This window comes from Delphinus delphis, chromosome 2, assembly GCF_949987515.2.
Source record: "Delphinus delphis chromosome 2, mDelDel1.2, whole genome shotgun sequence".
In the NCBI taxonomy this organism is placed as follows: domain Eukaryota; kingdom Metazoa; phylum Chordata; class Mammalia; order Artiodactyla; family Delphinidae; genus Delphinus; species Delphinus delphis.
The window spans coordinates 132,708,793-132,721,839 of NC_082684.1; positions in this window are offsets into that span (position 1 = coordinate 132,708,793).

Consider the following 13,047-nt stretch of genomic DNA (forward strand, 5'->3'; position numbering starts at 1 on the left):
CTTCCTTGTGTCTCTAGTTCATCGGGTACAGAGTCTTCTGTGTGTCGGCCAAATGGCACTGGAGTGGGAGAGAGGAGAAGGGAAAATCAAGGACAAAAGATACTGTGAAAAATGGAGATACTGGAATCTTCCAGCTGCAGATCCCTATTTGTTTGTTTTTGCTTTGGGCCATGGGGCTTGGTTTCAAGCTGAGACCTTGGCCTCAGGAGCAAGCTGCCGTGGTCCTCAAAGGCGGGGGGCAGTGATGGTGGAGTGGGTGACATCCCACTCACTCTCAGTGAGAGAGTCCCACCCTCTCACTGCAAGCAGGTTGCTATATTGTTACTGTGGCCAGTTAGAACCTGCTCTGGGAGGGGAAACTTCTAAAATCCTGGGAAGTGAGTGTCTCAAGGTCTCATCCTGGAAGAATAGTCTGACCCTAGAAGAACAGGTGAGGGGTGATCTCTCTATTTCTCAGCCAACTTCTAGAAGATGGCAGAGAGGGCCAGCAGTGAGTTTAGCCTCATGGAAATCACAGGCTTTGCAGCCTTTGGGATACGTAGACTCTCTGGCTTCCTTCTTCTTTGTACCAGAAAACCAGACCTGCTTCCGCCAGGCTTGGGGCTGCAAATGGAACCTCTGGGACCAGAGCTAAGAGGAGAGACAGCCTGAGACCCGTGGCCTCCTCAACACGGGGAGAAGTGGCTCCTGACCAGTGAGAACTGGCTGTGCCTGGGATGGTGTGTATCAGTGTGTGTGTGTGTGTGTGTGTGTGTGTGTGCACGTGCACATGTATAAACGTGTGTGTGTGTTTTAGTCAGGGGCAGAGTGGAGGCTGATCCCCCTGAATGCCTCCTCTTCACATCCTCCAAGGGAGAAGGGCCATTCTCCTTGACTCCTGGGAGCTGCAGAATATTGGAGAGAACACGTCTGCCCAGAACAAAGCAAAACCCTCAAAGGTTCTTTCCTATCTCTGATTCTAGAAAATTACCTGCCCTTTCATCCACTTCTCACATTCACGGCCTGTCTGTGTCACTGTCATTTTCCACCTCCTGGCATCTCAGCGCTCATCCTTTCTCTTTTGTCTCTCCGTCTGTCCAGGCTGGTTTGCATCTCTTTGTCTTTGCAGGGTCTGCATCCCTGCCTCTGTCTGTCCCTCCCTCCGCCTTGGCTGGCTTCTCTCTCAGCTGTCGCTTTTCTCTCCTCTCCTCCTGGCTAGCGCTGAGCAAGTGGCTGTCGGCCGTCCCTCGCTAGAGCCGAATCCCAGAGAAAACCAGTGTTGGAGCTGATGAGTGATTTTGGCTCCCTGTCTGATTTCCCTCCAGCTTGGTTTTGAAGCTCTGTGCAGCCCGGGGACGTCTGGAGGCCGGCTGGGCCGCATTGGGCTCTGCTGCTTAGGGCCCCCAGCCTTGGCACCCGAGGTTCCACCCCTTCTCCTGACTTGGAGTGATCCCGTCGTCCTGTCTTACAAATTGGGATCGCCTCCCTGCATGTGGGCTTTGGTGACAGCCACCAGATGGCAGGGACTGGTTTTTATAGTAACTCATTAACCTCTTGCCATCCTGCAATTAAGAAAGCATTTAATTGCTTTTGCTCGAGCCATCCTATGAGTGATTTGGGCGGCTCGTGTTCCTCATGTGAACCAATTTGCAGCTAGAGCCCGAGAGGGTGGGCACAGTGGCGTGTGAGGGCCCAGACGTGGTGAGCACCCTGGGCAGCCCTGGCTTGCCCTTTGGGACCTTTGGGTGGAGGGGAGCACGAGCCTTAGAACCTTCCCGATTGGTTTCCTGTTGGCTCCCCAGCAGGACTCCTGATGAGTCCTGTGGGTTAGCGCTGGATGCCCCTGAGAGGCTATCTAGGTTCCTTCTCATTTAACCGTGGGGAGGACTAAAGCCAAATAAGTCAGGGAACTTGCCCCAAGTCACACAGCTAATCACTGGCACCACCTGGGCTGCAGCCCAAGTGTTCATTTCCCACCTGCGGTGCTCTGGGCTTCTCCTTGCTTTGCCAGCCTTTCCTGGGAGACGTGCTGCTGCAGCGCCTCTGAAACTGTGTTCACTCCCGTACTTGGTCTGCTTTTAGGTGCATAACTGCCCGAGAGTTATTTACTCAGGAAATAGCTCAGAGCGTCCCTGAATGGATTAACCAACTCCATCCAAAGAGGCAGGACCCACTCCCCTCTCCCCCCACACACTCCCAACCAGCACACCTGGCAGCCTCACTGCGGCACTGGGGATCACTGAGTGCACAATGCCGTGACCACAGAGGCTCCAGCCCGCAGCAGAGCTCCCACCAGCCTTTTTTAGGTGCCAACCCTGCACCAGCTGACCCGCTCACAGCAGAGGCCCCTTAGGCCTCCCAGAGACGGTTAGCAGCTTGCCTCCCATCCCTGTGTCCCAGCACCACCTCCACAGGGCAGGTCTCCGGGCATCTGTCATTGCCGTGTCTTTGTTCCCTTACTGCTTATACCTTTCCCCGCCACCGACCCCCTCACCTCCCAAACCCCACACCCTTCCACTGGGCTTTGGGTGCTTCTGCTCCACAGCAATGGATCCCTCCACCCCCAGCAGGGTGGGCAGGGAGACATGCCACCCAGACCCCCATCAACGAAGGCTTTGCCTCGGCTGCTGGGAAGGTGGTCGGCAGGCCACCTTTGGGGGCTGTCTTAGCTGTGGAGGGCTGCCTCGCCCACAGTCATGCCCTTCTGGAGGGGATGCCCCATCTGATGACTGATCAAGGAGGGCATATAAGGATCGGTTATTTTGGTCCAATGCAGGACAACTCTGATGGGTCATTTCGGCTCCAGAGCTCCCACAGGGTCAGCCCAGGGCCTGTCACTGGCCAGCATCACAGCTTTACTTCTTCCTCCAACTTCTGCTTCATCCCAGTCACATCCCCAGGTATTTATCCCAAGAACATTCCTGCTTATGAAGAAATATTAAATGTGATAACTCTATATTTAACATTTTGAGGAAGTACCAAACTCTTTTCCACAGGGGCTGTACCATTTTAGATCCCCGGCAACAACGTGTAAGGGTTCTAATATGGTATACAGGTATTCCAGCATCATGTGTGGAAACGACTCTTCTTTCTTCATCGACGCATCTTGGCTTCCTTGTTGAAATTAATTGGCCATAGATGTATGGGTTTATTTTTGGACTGTCAATTCTGTTCCATTGATCTATATGTCTATCCTTATGCTGGTACCTAACTGTCCTGATTACTGTGGGTTTGTAATAAGTTTCTTAAAAATTAAAATAATTGTTTCCAGCTTTATTGATACACAACATATAACTTTGTGTAAGTTTAAGGTGTACAACGTGATGATTTGATACATGCGTATATATATATATATATATATATATATATATATATATATATATATAGTGAAATGATTACCACAATAGGGCTTAGTTAACGCCTCCATCACCTTTTTGTGAGTGTGTGTGTGGTGGAAACATTTGAGATCTAATCTTTCAGCAACTTTCAATTATACAATACAGTATTGTTAACTATACGGTACATTAGATGCCCAGAACTTGTTCATCTTATAACTGGAAGTTTGTCCTTTGACTCATATCTCCCCATTTCCTTCACCCTATAAGTTTTGAAATCAGATGTGGTAAGTCCTTCACTTTGTTTCTTCTTTTTTAAGATAGTCTTGGCTTTTCTGGGTCCCTTACATTTGCATGTGAATTTCAGGATCGACAGAAAAGGGAGGAGGGCTTTTTAAGTTGCTGACAGTAAGGCCTGCGATGTGGGACGCCCCCAAGGGCTTCAGTAAATTCAATTGGGCATCTGAATAACTGGGCAAGCGTGTTTGCTTATGTACTTATGTATTTTGTGGAACAGGGGAAAGGGGCTACGTGTGGTGTTCCCGTTGACTCAGTGTGAAATGGGGATGGAGGCCTGAAAGCAGGAGGCCGGCACAGGGAAGACCCTGGGGGTGAAAGCTTTCTCAGACCTGGGGCAGCTCCCGGCCCCATGTGCTGTTCCACTGGGGAATTGAGAAATCCCCGCCATCGGCAGGCCTGTCGGTAACACAGAGCGCGAGGCACAGAGATGAAGCTGCTCTCTGTGAAGAGGGAGGCGGGTGGCACCCTGGGGCACCCCAAAACACCTCCTCGGGCCTCTGACCTCTGTGGAACGGAGCTGGACATCAGGGCCCCTGTGTGGCTTTAGAAGGGTTGGTTTTGTAACCCATGTCTCACTTGGGGGGGCGGCTCTCCCCCACCCGCCGTGGACAGATGGGGTTCACGAGCTCCCCGGGACTCCGTCTGTCACGTCTCCCAGCAGCCCCATCTTCTCTGGAGTCGACAGCTGGCCTGGCTGCCTCTGCGGAGTGGCAGCCTCTCTACTGCCTGAAGCCAAGTTCCTCTCAGCGCTGTCACTCTCTGGGCTGTTCCCGTGGCTGCTGCAATGGGTGATGAGACCCCGTGTGACTCGTGTCCTCTGCACAGACTCCAGGGCTAGGCTCTGAGGCCCAGGAGGTCTGAGATCCTGGCCAGAGGGTGCAGGTGTGCGGGCAGGTGGGTGTGAGCATTCCAGTTATCCCTCTTTCAGGAGTTCTGTTTACTCATCCTTTCCTCAGAGTCCTTCAGGGAGAGAGAAAGCATTCTGCCCCCTTTCCTGGGACTGGAATTCTCTCCCACTCATGGCTGCCCAGATCTGGTTCCCAGATGCCTCTTGGAATATCTTACTGGAGAATGCTTGCTCACTGGTCCTTGAGCCTGGAAGAATCCAGGACCTTCAGAGCCACAGGTAAAAGGCAGCCTAGTTCAGGAGAGGCCACAGACTTCAGAAACATCCTGACCGGGATCCATCCCAGCTCTAATGCTCACTGGCTGTGTGACCTTGGACAAGTCACTTCCGTCTCCCAGCTCCCATTTCCTCCTCTGGAAAAACCTGATAGGGTTGTTGGGATGATGAAATTAACACACAACAAAATTCCTGCTGACTTGTAGGGCCTGAAATGCTGCATTTGTATCTGTTGAAGATTGGGTTCCCAGGGAAGCAAGCTCTGAGACAGAGTTTAGCAGTCAGGATATTAATTAGAAATGCCCTGGGGATCAACATCCTTGGAAGGAGAGGGATAGAAGCAGCAGAGGGAGAGTGTGTCCAACTCTCACAGAGCTCTGAAACCAAAATGGCCTTTTACACCCGGTGCTGGAGGTCCCCACGTTCGATGACTCCCTGGGAGGACTCCCAGGGCTCAGCATACGGTGGTACTCACAGCAATGATTTATTACAGCGAAAGGACGCAAAGCAAAACCAGCCCGGAACAGTATACAGAGGAAGTCCAGAGGAAACCGGGCACAAGCTTCCGAGAACCCTCTCCGGGTGGAGTCACACAGGATGCCCTAATTCCTCCAGCAGCAAACTGTGACAACACGTGTGACGTGTTGCCAACCAGGCAGGCTCATTGGAGACTCAGTGCCCAGGGCTTCTGTCGGGAGGAGGGGGGAGGGCCGGCCGCACAGGCCTCTCTGCCTGCCCCGTACCACGATTCCCGACTCACAGGAGGAAGACAGGTGTTCAGCATGAAGCATATTGTTTTTGGAGCCACTCTTATCAGGGATTGGTGGGGACCCTCCAAAACCCAAGTTCCCTGATGCCAGCCCAGGGCCAGCCTTGCCAGCAGGCCTTTCAAGGAGGGCAGCCACAGGTGTTTATGATAACTCTTTAATGCACATTTCTCCACTTCAATCAGTCATCAGATATGGTCCTCCGGGGAAGGGGTGTGACCTTGGTGCAGCTGTCCTCTGACTGCCGAAGCCTGCCTGCCACAGCCCTCCCAGCAAGACCTTCATTAAGGGGGAATCTGCGTCCAAGCACCCACCACAGGCATGAGATGAGTAAGGTGCTCCCAGCCCTCACGGCTGTGGGATGCTGAAGAGCTCTGCTGCTGGGAATCTGGCCACCTCTCACCTCATGTGGACCCGGGAGAACTAAGCCAAGAGGGAGCCCCTGACATTGTCCATCCATGAATGTGCACAGGTCAGATGGCAGGAGAGAGAAAGTGGAGCTTGGTGTTCAAGGGGGAAGTGAGGCGGTGCTAGGGAGACGGCTTGTCTGTAAACACAGATAACCAGAGTAGAATAGAATAGACTGGTAGTAAAGACATAGTTGCTGAATTGGCTTGATCCTGCTGACTACGTTCCCCAAGCTGAGAGCTGTGGATTTAGAGACATAAATAGGGGTTGGTTTCTGCCCTTGGGTGCTCATTGTCTACAGGGGGAGACTGACCTATAATCAGAAAGACGTGGTAATTGAGAGAAGCAGAGAGTGGGGAGAGCCTGGGTGATCCCTATGCCTAGTAGGAATGGAATGAGGAGGGAAGGCTTCCTGGAGGCGGTGTCATTCACGTTGGGCCCTAAAGGATGAGTAGGAGTTAACCAAGTGGACAAGGAGAGAGGAAGGAGATTTCAGGAATGGACAATAAAACAAACCCTGGGTAACTCGAAGCCTGTGGATTCTTGTGATCCCTGGTGTCTGACCCTTCTGAGTGATTTCTTCTAGATCAGGAACATTTCCTGGAGTCATAGAATCTCAAGTTGGAGAGAAACTTACCAGCTCCCATAGCTAAGTGTGCATCCACGTCAAGCTGTTGGGAAGTCTCACCTGCATCCCTCTGATGACGGGGAGCTTACTACCTCTTGAGACTGCATTCATCTGGATGACTCAGCATGCTAGCAAGGTCTTCCTTCTACTGAGCTGGAACCTTTTTCCTTGGTTCGTCCACTCACTTATCCTGATATTATCCTTTGGATTGATGACAAATTTAAATCTTTATGAATCGTGAGGGTCTGTGGGTTTTCCACTGTTATTCTCCAAGTAGTTAGTCCCTCCATCTAGTAGCAAAGGAGAGAGGCAGCAGCGGCTGGAGCTGGAGAGCTACAGAGAAGCAGTATAATGAAATGATTAAGAGTGGGACTCTGGAGCCAGACCATCAAGGGTGGAATCTCAACTATGCCCCTTATTATGTAATCATGGTAGGTAACTTAACCTCTCTGTGCCTCAGTTTCTTCATCTGCACAATGGGGATAAGCATAGTAAGCTATGTCATTGGGAGGTGGCAAGGATTAAGTTGATACTTGAAGTGCTCAGAACAGTGCTGCCAGAGAGCACTGTCGATGTACAAGCTTCAGCTGCTATTCAAAAGCGACTGTGACAGTTGCCAGGCCACAGGAATGGTGCCGCAGACCTACTGAATAAAATTAGATGAAAATAGCCACCACGGCTGGATGAGGATAAGGCTCTGCCTGTGAATGAAAGGCCATCAACCTCATTCATACAGTTTGTCTCCACTGTTCTCTCTGCTTTTGTAATCTGTATGGGAGCCATTCGACTGTCCCCAAACTCCCCCATGTATGGGGTCTGCTTTTGCTATTTAAATAACACTGCTGCAGGTCCCCATTTCATGAATAATGGGAAAACTGTGGTGTGGTCCCTTCCACCTGGAATCCCTACAGCAATCCAACTTTAGGCTGTTGCCTGTTCCATGGTGGATCATGGGTGTGTATTTGTGTCACCACATAGCACAGTGAACTTCAACTTGGATGTCACTCATGGCTGCTCTGAAGGTCCGAGGCCGCTCCTCCCCCACCTGTCCTCCCCCAGGCCCTCCATCTGCCCCTGGGTTCCAGGCTCCTCACTCCCTTGGGACCTCCCCACATCTCTCCCTCTTTTTGTTCTCTTCCCCTTTCCACTCCTCTCCCTTGGGCTGCCCCCAGAAGTTCAGGATTCCTTTCCTTTATTAAGAAGAGCAGTGTTCGGCCCTCCACCCTCTACTTGGGCTGGGACCCGTTTCTGTAAATCAAAAGCATGAGGAGGAACCAGCAGAAGCTCTCACATGTCAGTTTCCCTTCATCGTGATCAGTTTTTCCATGTGGCTCCCGCTCTACCACCAGACTCTGTCAGTAAAGGGATCCAGGCCACAATGTAATCTTTCCCTGATATAAATTATTCTACACCCCTGGCCCTCTTTAAAGGCAGATGGAGATACCGTCTTTTACTTTTTAAGGCAACTTAAAATCTTGCCTGGGAAGCCTGGAATAGCCTTCCTTCCTTCTCTCTGGCTCTCCAAATTCTGCCTGCCTGCCCTTTAGGAATAAGCTGAGTCTGCCTTCTCCATGAAGCTTCGCTGATCAAGTGGCTTAGAATCTCATGGCAAGGCCCCCACTTGGCCATTAGTTACCTGCTACCTGGAGTTAGATAATCCAAGTCCCAAATTTGTGTGACTTGTCACCCCAATTAAAATGCTCTTTCCCAGAAAAGTCTTATGAGACTCAAAGTTCACTGGAAGACTCCTGGCCTGAGGACAGGAGGAACAAGGAGTCAGAGAGGCATGGTTTGAATCCTGGCTTCCCCATCTGTTGGCTGTGTGGCTTTCTATCTGTTACTTAACCTCTCTGAACTCATTCTCTCATGTATAAATGTGAGGAAGAATGCTTATATCACATAGTTGCTCTGAGTATGATCAAAAACCAGAAAACAAGTGTTGGTGAGGATGTAGAGAAAAGGAAACCCTTGTGCACTGTTGATGGGATTGTAAAATTGTATAGCCACTGTGGAAAAGAGTATGATGTTTCCTCAGAAAAATTAAAGATAAAATTACCCTATGATCCAGCAATTCCACTTCTAGATATATACCCAAAGGAATTGGAAGCAGAGTCTCAAAGAGATATTTGTACACCCATGTTCACAGCAGCGTTATTCACAATAGGCAAAAGGTGGAAACAATCTCATTGTCCAGCGATGGATGACTGGATAAACAAAATGTGGCACATCGGGCAATGGAATATTATTCGGTCTTAAAGAGGAAGGAAATTCTGCAATATGCTACAACATGGATGAAGCTCGAGGACATTAGATTAAGTGAAATAAACAGATCATAAAAAGACAAATACCATATGATTCCAGTTGCATGAGGTATGAAAAGCAGCTAAAATAAAAAAGACGGAAAGTGTAATGGTGGTTGCCAGGGGCTGAGGGAAGTAGAGAATGGGGAGTTATTGTATCATAGGTCTAGAGTTTCAGTTGTAGTCATGGGGATGGATGGTGGTGATGGTTGCCTAACAATGTGACTATATTTAATACCAATGAATGGTGCACTTAAAAATGGTTAGGATGGTAATTTTTGTTATATATATTTTACCACGATAAAAAGAAGAAGAAAAGAAAAGGTGTATGTCAAATGCCCCGCAGAGGGTCTGGCACATAGGAGGGGTTTATAGATTTTAGATTCCTTCCTTCCTCTGGAAGAACCCACAGAATAAGGGAGGAGCAATCAGACAGTGGGCCTTGGATGATGGTCTAGGGGGACTAAAATCTGAAGGGCAAGTGTACCTACTGAAGAAGTCGGGGTCAGGGATGATAAGAGCCAGCTGGGTCCAGATGCCACCTGACAGACAAGCAGAGCCCTTATCTGGGGCCCGTGAGAAGAGCTGACACGTGGCAGAAACAGGAGCAGCTGGTCTCCTTCTTCCTTTGCTGCCCAAACATAAAGGCAGCTCTCAGGACTCCTCCTCTCCAGAGCTGCCGACGGGGCCAGACTGCTGCCTGAGGTCCCAGGGCTTGCTTCAACCCAAAGGGAAGGAGAAGTAGTGGCAGGGCAGACTCCAGGGAGATGCACGCGCACCTCCCTGTGAACTTGGACTCCCAGGAGTCTTCTGAAAGGCTGGACCGAGGTATATGGGTAGGGAGGGAGCCGGGAGAGGTCAGTTCTGCCCCTCTGAGCCTCGGTTTCCTCATCTGTGCAAAGAGAGCATTGGGCTCTAGAATCTGCAGAAGGAAAGCCTTCCACTCAGCAAGCTCAGGAGTTTGGCCGAGTGTGTGTGTGTGTGTGTGTGTGTGTGTGTGTGTGTGTGTGTGTGTGTCCTTGGAGAGCTCTGTGCACTCAGATGTGGCTAACTCAGATTCCATTGATTCTGAACATGTAATATTTTTGACTTGGACTAGGCTGAAGGCTACACTTGCATACTTCACACAGAAATGGGCTTGACTCCTCACAAGTAGTGTTGGTGTGATGATGGAAGAATCATTTCCATAATGCCAGGGTGCCTCTCCCACAACACCTCTCAGGTTCCACCAGCATTGACAGAACACCCCTCCCCAAGGACCCCGCTGCCCCCAGTCATCTCTGGCCATTCCCTCTGTGTCTGGGAGACTTCGCCAACTCCACCATCCAACTTATTAATTGGAATTATTAATTGATTTTAATTTTTATAATCATGTTTTTCATGTTCAAGAATTGCTGCTTTGCATTGTAACTTTTTATTCTGTATATGCGTGTCATCATCTTGACTCTTTCTGAACATATTAGTTATTATTCTAAATTTGTCTTCTGTTTCTTCTATGGATGCAATTCCATCTTTGTGAGCTCAGGGCCTCTATTTTATAGTGTGGGTTTTCCTCAGATGTTCAGTGGTTCTTGGCTGTCTCTTCACATTTGCACGTAAGAATCTCTATTTGTTTCTTAAGAGACTCCTCGTCTCTTGGACTGTGATTTTTCTCTGCATTCGTTCCTCTGTTAACTTAGTCCCTTCTGCTTACTCTTTTCCAGGAATTCCTCAACATTTCTGGTCAGCCAACTCCACTCACCCTCCCTCGCTCCTTCTCTCCCCGCCCCTCTCCTTCCGTCATATTTTCAGTGTTGGTAGAGATAGACCTCTTCTGCCTCCTCTTTTTTTTTTGCGGTACGCAGGCCTCTCACTGTCGTGGCCTCTCCCGTTGTGGAGCACAGGCTCCGGATGCGCAGGCTCAGCGGCCATGGCTCACGGGCCCAGCCGCTCCGCGGCATGTGGGATCTTCCCGGACCACGGCATGAACCCGCGTCCCCTGCATCAGCAGGCGGACCCTCAACCACTGCACCACCAGGGAAGCCCCCTCTGCCTCCTCTTTATCTCCTCTTCCATTCCTTCTCCTCCTTCTTCTTCCCCAAAATGTATCACTTCAGTGATCACAGACACTTTGTCAGGAGGAGAAAGACGTGGCTACGCTCCATCTGACATCTCTTTTAGTTTGACCCTTTTATGTCTCTTTTCACAAACCTTAGAATAATCCACAAGATGATTATCATTTCCCTCATTTTATCGATGAAGAAACCGAGAGATTAAATGACTTCCTTGGAGATGCACAGCTTGACATCAAATCCTCCGACTCCCAGTTCAGTCTTTTTTTCCTCTTCCATCTTTCTGAAATCCCAGAGACCTTTAACCTGCTCCCACTACTCAGAAAGCCCAGTTCAAATCAGTGGTCACTGTGCATTTGAGTCCAAAAGGGCAACATGAAACTGTGTGCTCTCCGTGGAAGCTGGCCCCGGAAGACCCTGATGCGTTGTTGTGTTAGCAGAGATGGGTAGGATTTGCTCATGAGCTACCAATCAGTATTTACTTAAAACTGTCCCAGAATTTAGATTATCCAACAAGTCAGAACAACTTTCTTCCCCCAATAAACCTTAACTCACAGTGATTAGGCTACGTTTTCTGACTTATTGAATTGTTTATTGATTTTTTTCCAGGCGGTACTTCTTAATAAAGTCAATTTCTTGATAAAGTAAATAAACTAGTGTGGTCATGGTGCGGGGTATAATCAGGAAACCTCCTCTCAGAAATGCTGGAACACAGGAGCAGCTGTGTCTACACTGGAACTGAGACTTTCAAACAAAATGGAAATTTTCCACTATGTCCTGGGGGCCAGGAGGAGGTTACCAGGTCCCCTGAAAGCTGGGACTTGAACTTGAAATAGGAGAAAATCAAAGTCCATGACACCCTGGGTGGGTGACCAGTTCAGGTTTGACACTGGCCAGTGAGTGTGTTTCTCAAAGGGCCCTTTGAGTCACCTTGAGGGACTTGTTCTAAGTTCCTAGGGAAAATGGCCTGGGAAGCTGAGCATGGGCCCTGGAAATGAGCTGTAGTCAGTAGAAGCAACTAGTCAAGGTTGGTGGAAAGAGGCACATCTACTTGTGAGGGCAGTAGCAGAGGAGCTGTGAGCTGGAGAAACAGAAATATGTCATGTCATGGGTGGCATGTCATCCGGGCCTTTGGGGAAGGCAGGACCCGAGACCTGGAGCCCAGGAAGCAAACTGGGTGGAGCTCAAATCCAGAAACCTCTGCGATTCTCACTCGAATCACCGCTGGTCCCCAAGGCTGATAGGACCTGGGAAGCAAGAGTCACATGAGAAAAAGTGTGAAAATACAGAAGTGAATTTTAACGGTCCCCTTGACTTCTCCCCCTGTCGGCTCTGGGCCTCTTGAGACTAGGGCTGGACGGCCATCTCCATTGCTGCCTCTGAAAAATTCATCGTGGCCCATCCTCTCCTGGACTTGCCAGGCACTAGGGCCACTTGCCTGGGATGAAAGAGTTTGTGGCGTGTCTGAGAATGAGGCCCCAGTATCCTGCCCTCCAGAGGCTGGCTTCTCCATGGGTTGATGGATGAAGTCTTCGTGGGGCTGGGATAAATCAGGTGCCAGGTACAGGTGGAGACCAGGCTAAATGTGGTATTCTGAGTTGGGTTATGAATTTTGAAGAAAATCGTTAATAGTAATAGGCATCCATATAAGAGATTATTCCAGGCAAGATGCTACCAGGCAGATGCACACGTGTGGGCATCACTTTCTGGGACCCAGCTCCCTACTAGAGAAGGGGACCCCAGTGAAGTTATCTTCCCCTGAGACCAAGGGCCACTCCCCTCCCTGATCAGAGCAGAAACTCTATCCTTCCCATCAGTCTGCAGGGTCCCCAAGGGCAAGCGCTGTCTTTTTCCCTTCCCTCCAGTCCAAACACATGGGTTGGTCTTTCCCAAGGGCACAGTCCTTGTCTTCTCCACCCAACCGGGAGCTTCAAAAGTTCATATGTCTTCAATGAATTTGAGAGCTTCCCAAGGTAGGGAACGTTGTCTTCCCCGGGAGGTGTCCCAAAACAGGGACCGTGTCGCCCAACCAAAGCAAGAGCTTCTTGGGTCCAGGCGCCATATTTCTAATTTTGTTTCCTCTGTCAGTATGCAAGACTGAGCCCTGTACACAGTGGATACTCAGAGCTTGTTATTGACTGCCTAGGACCACGGTG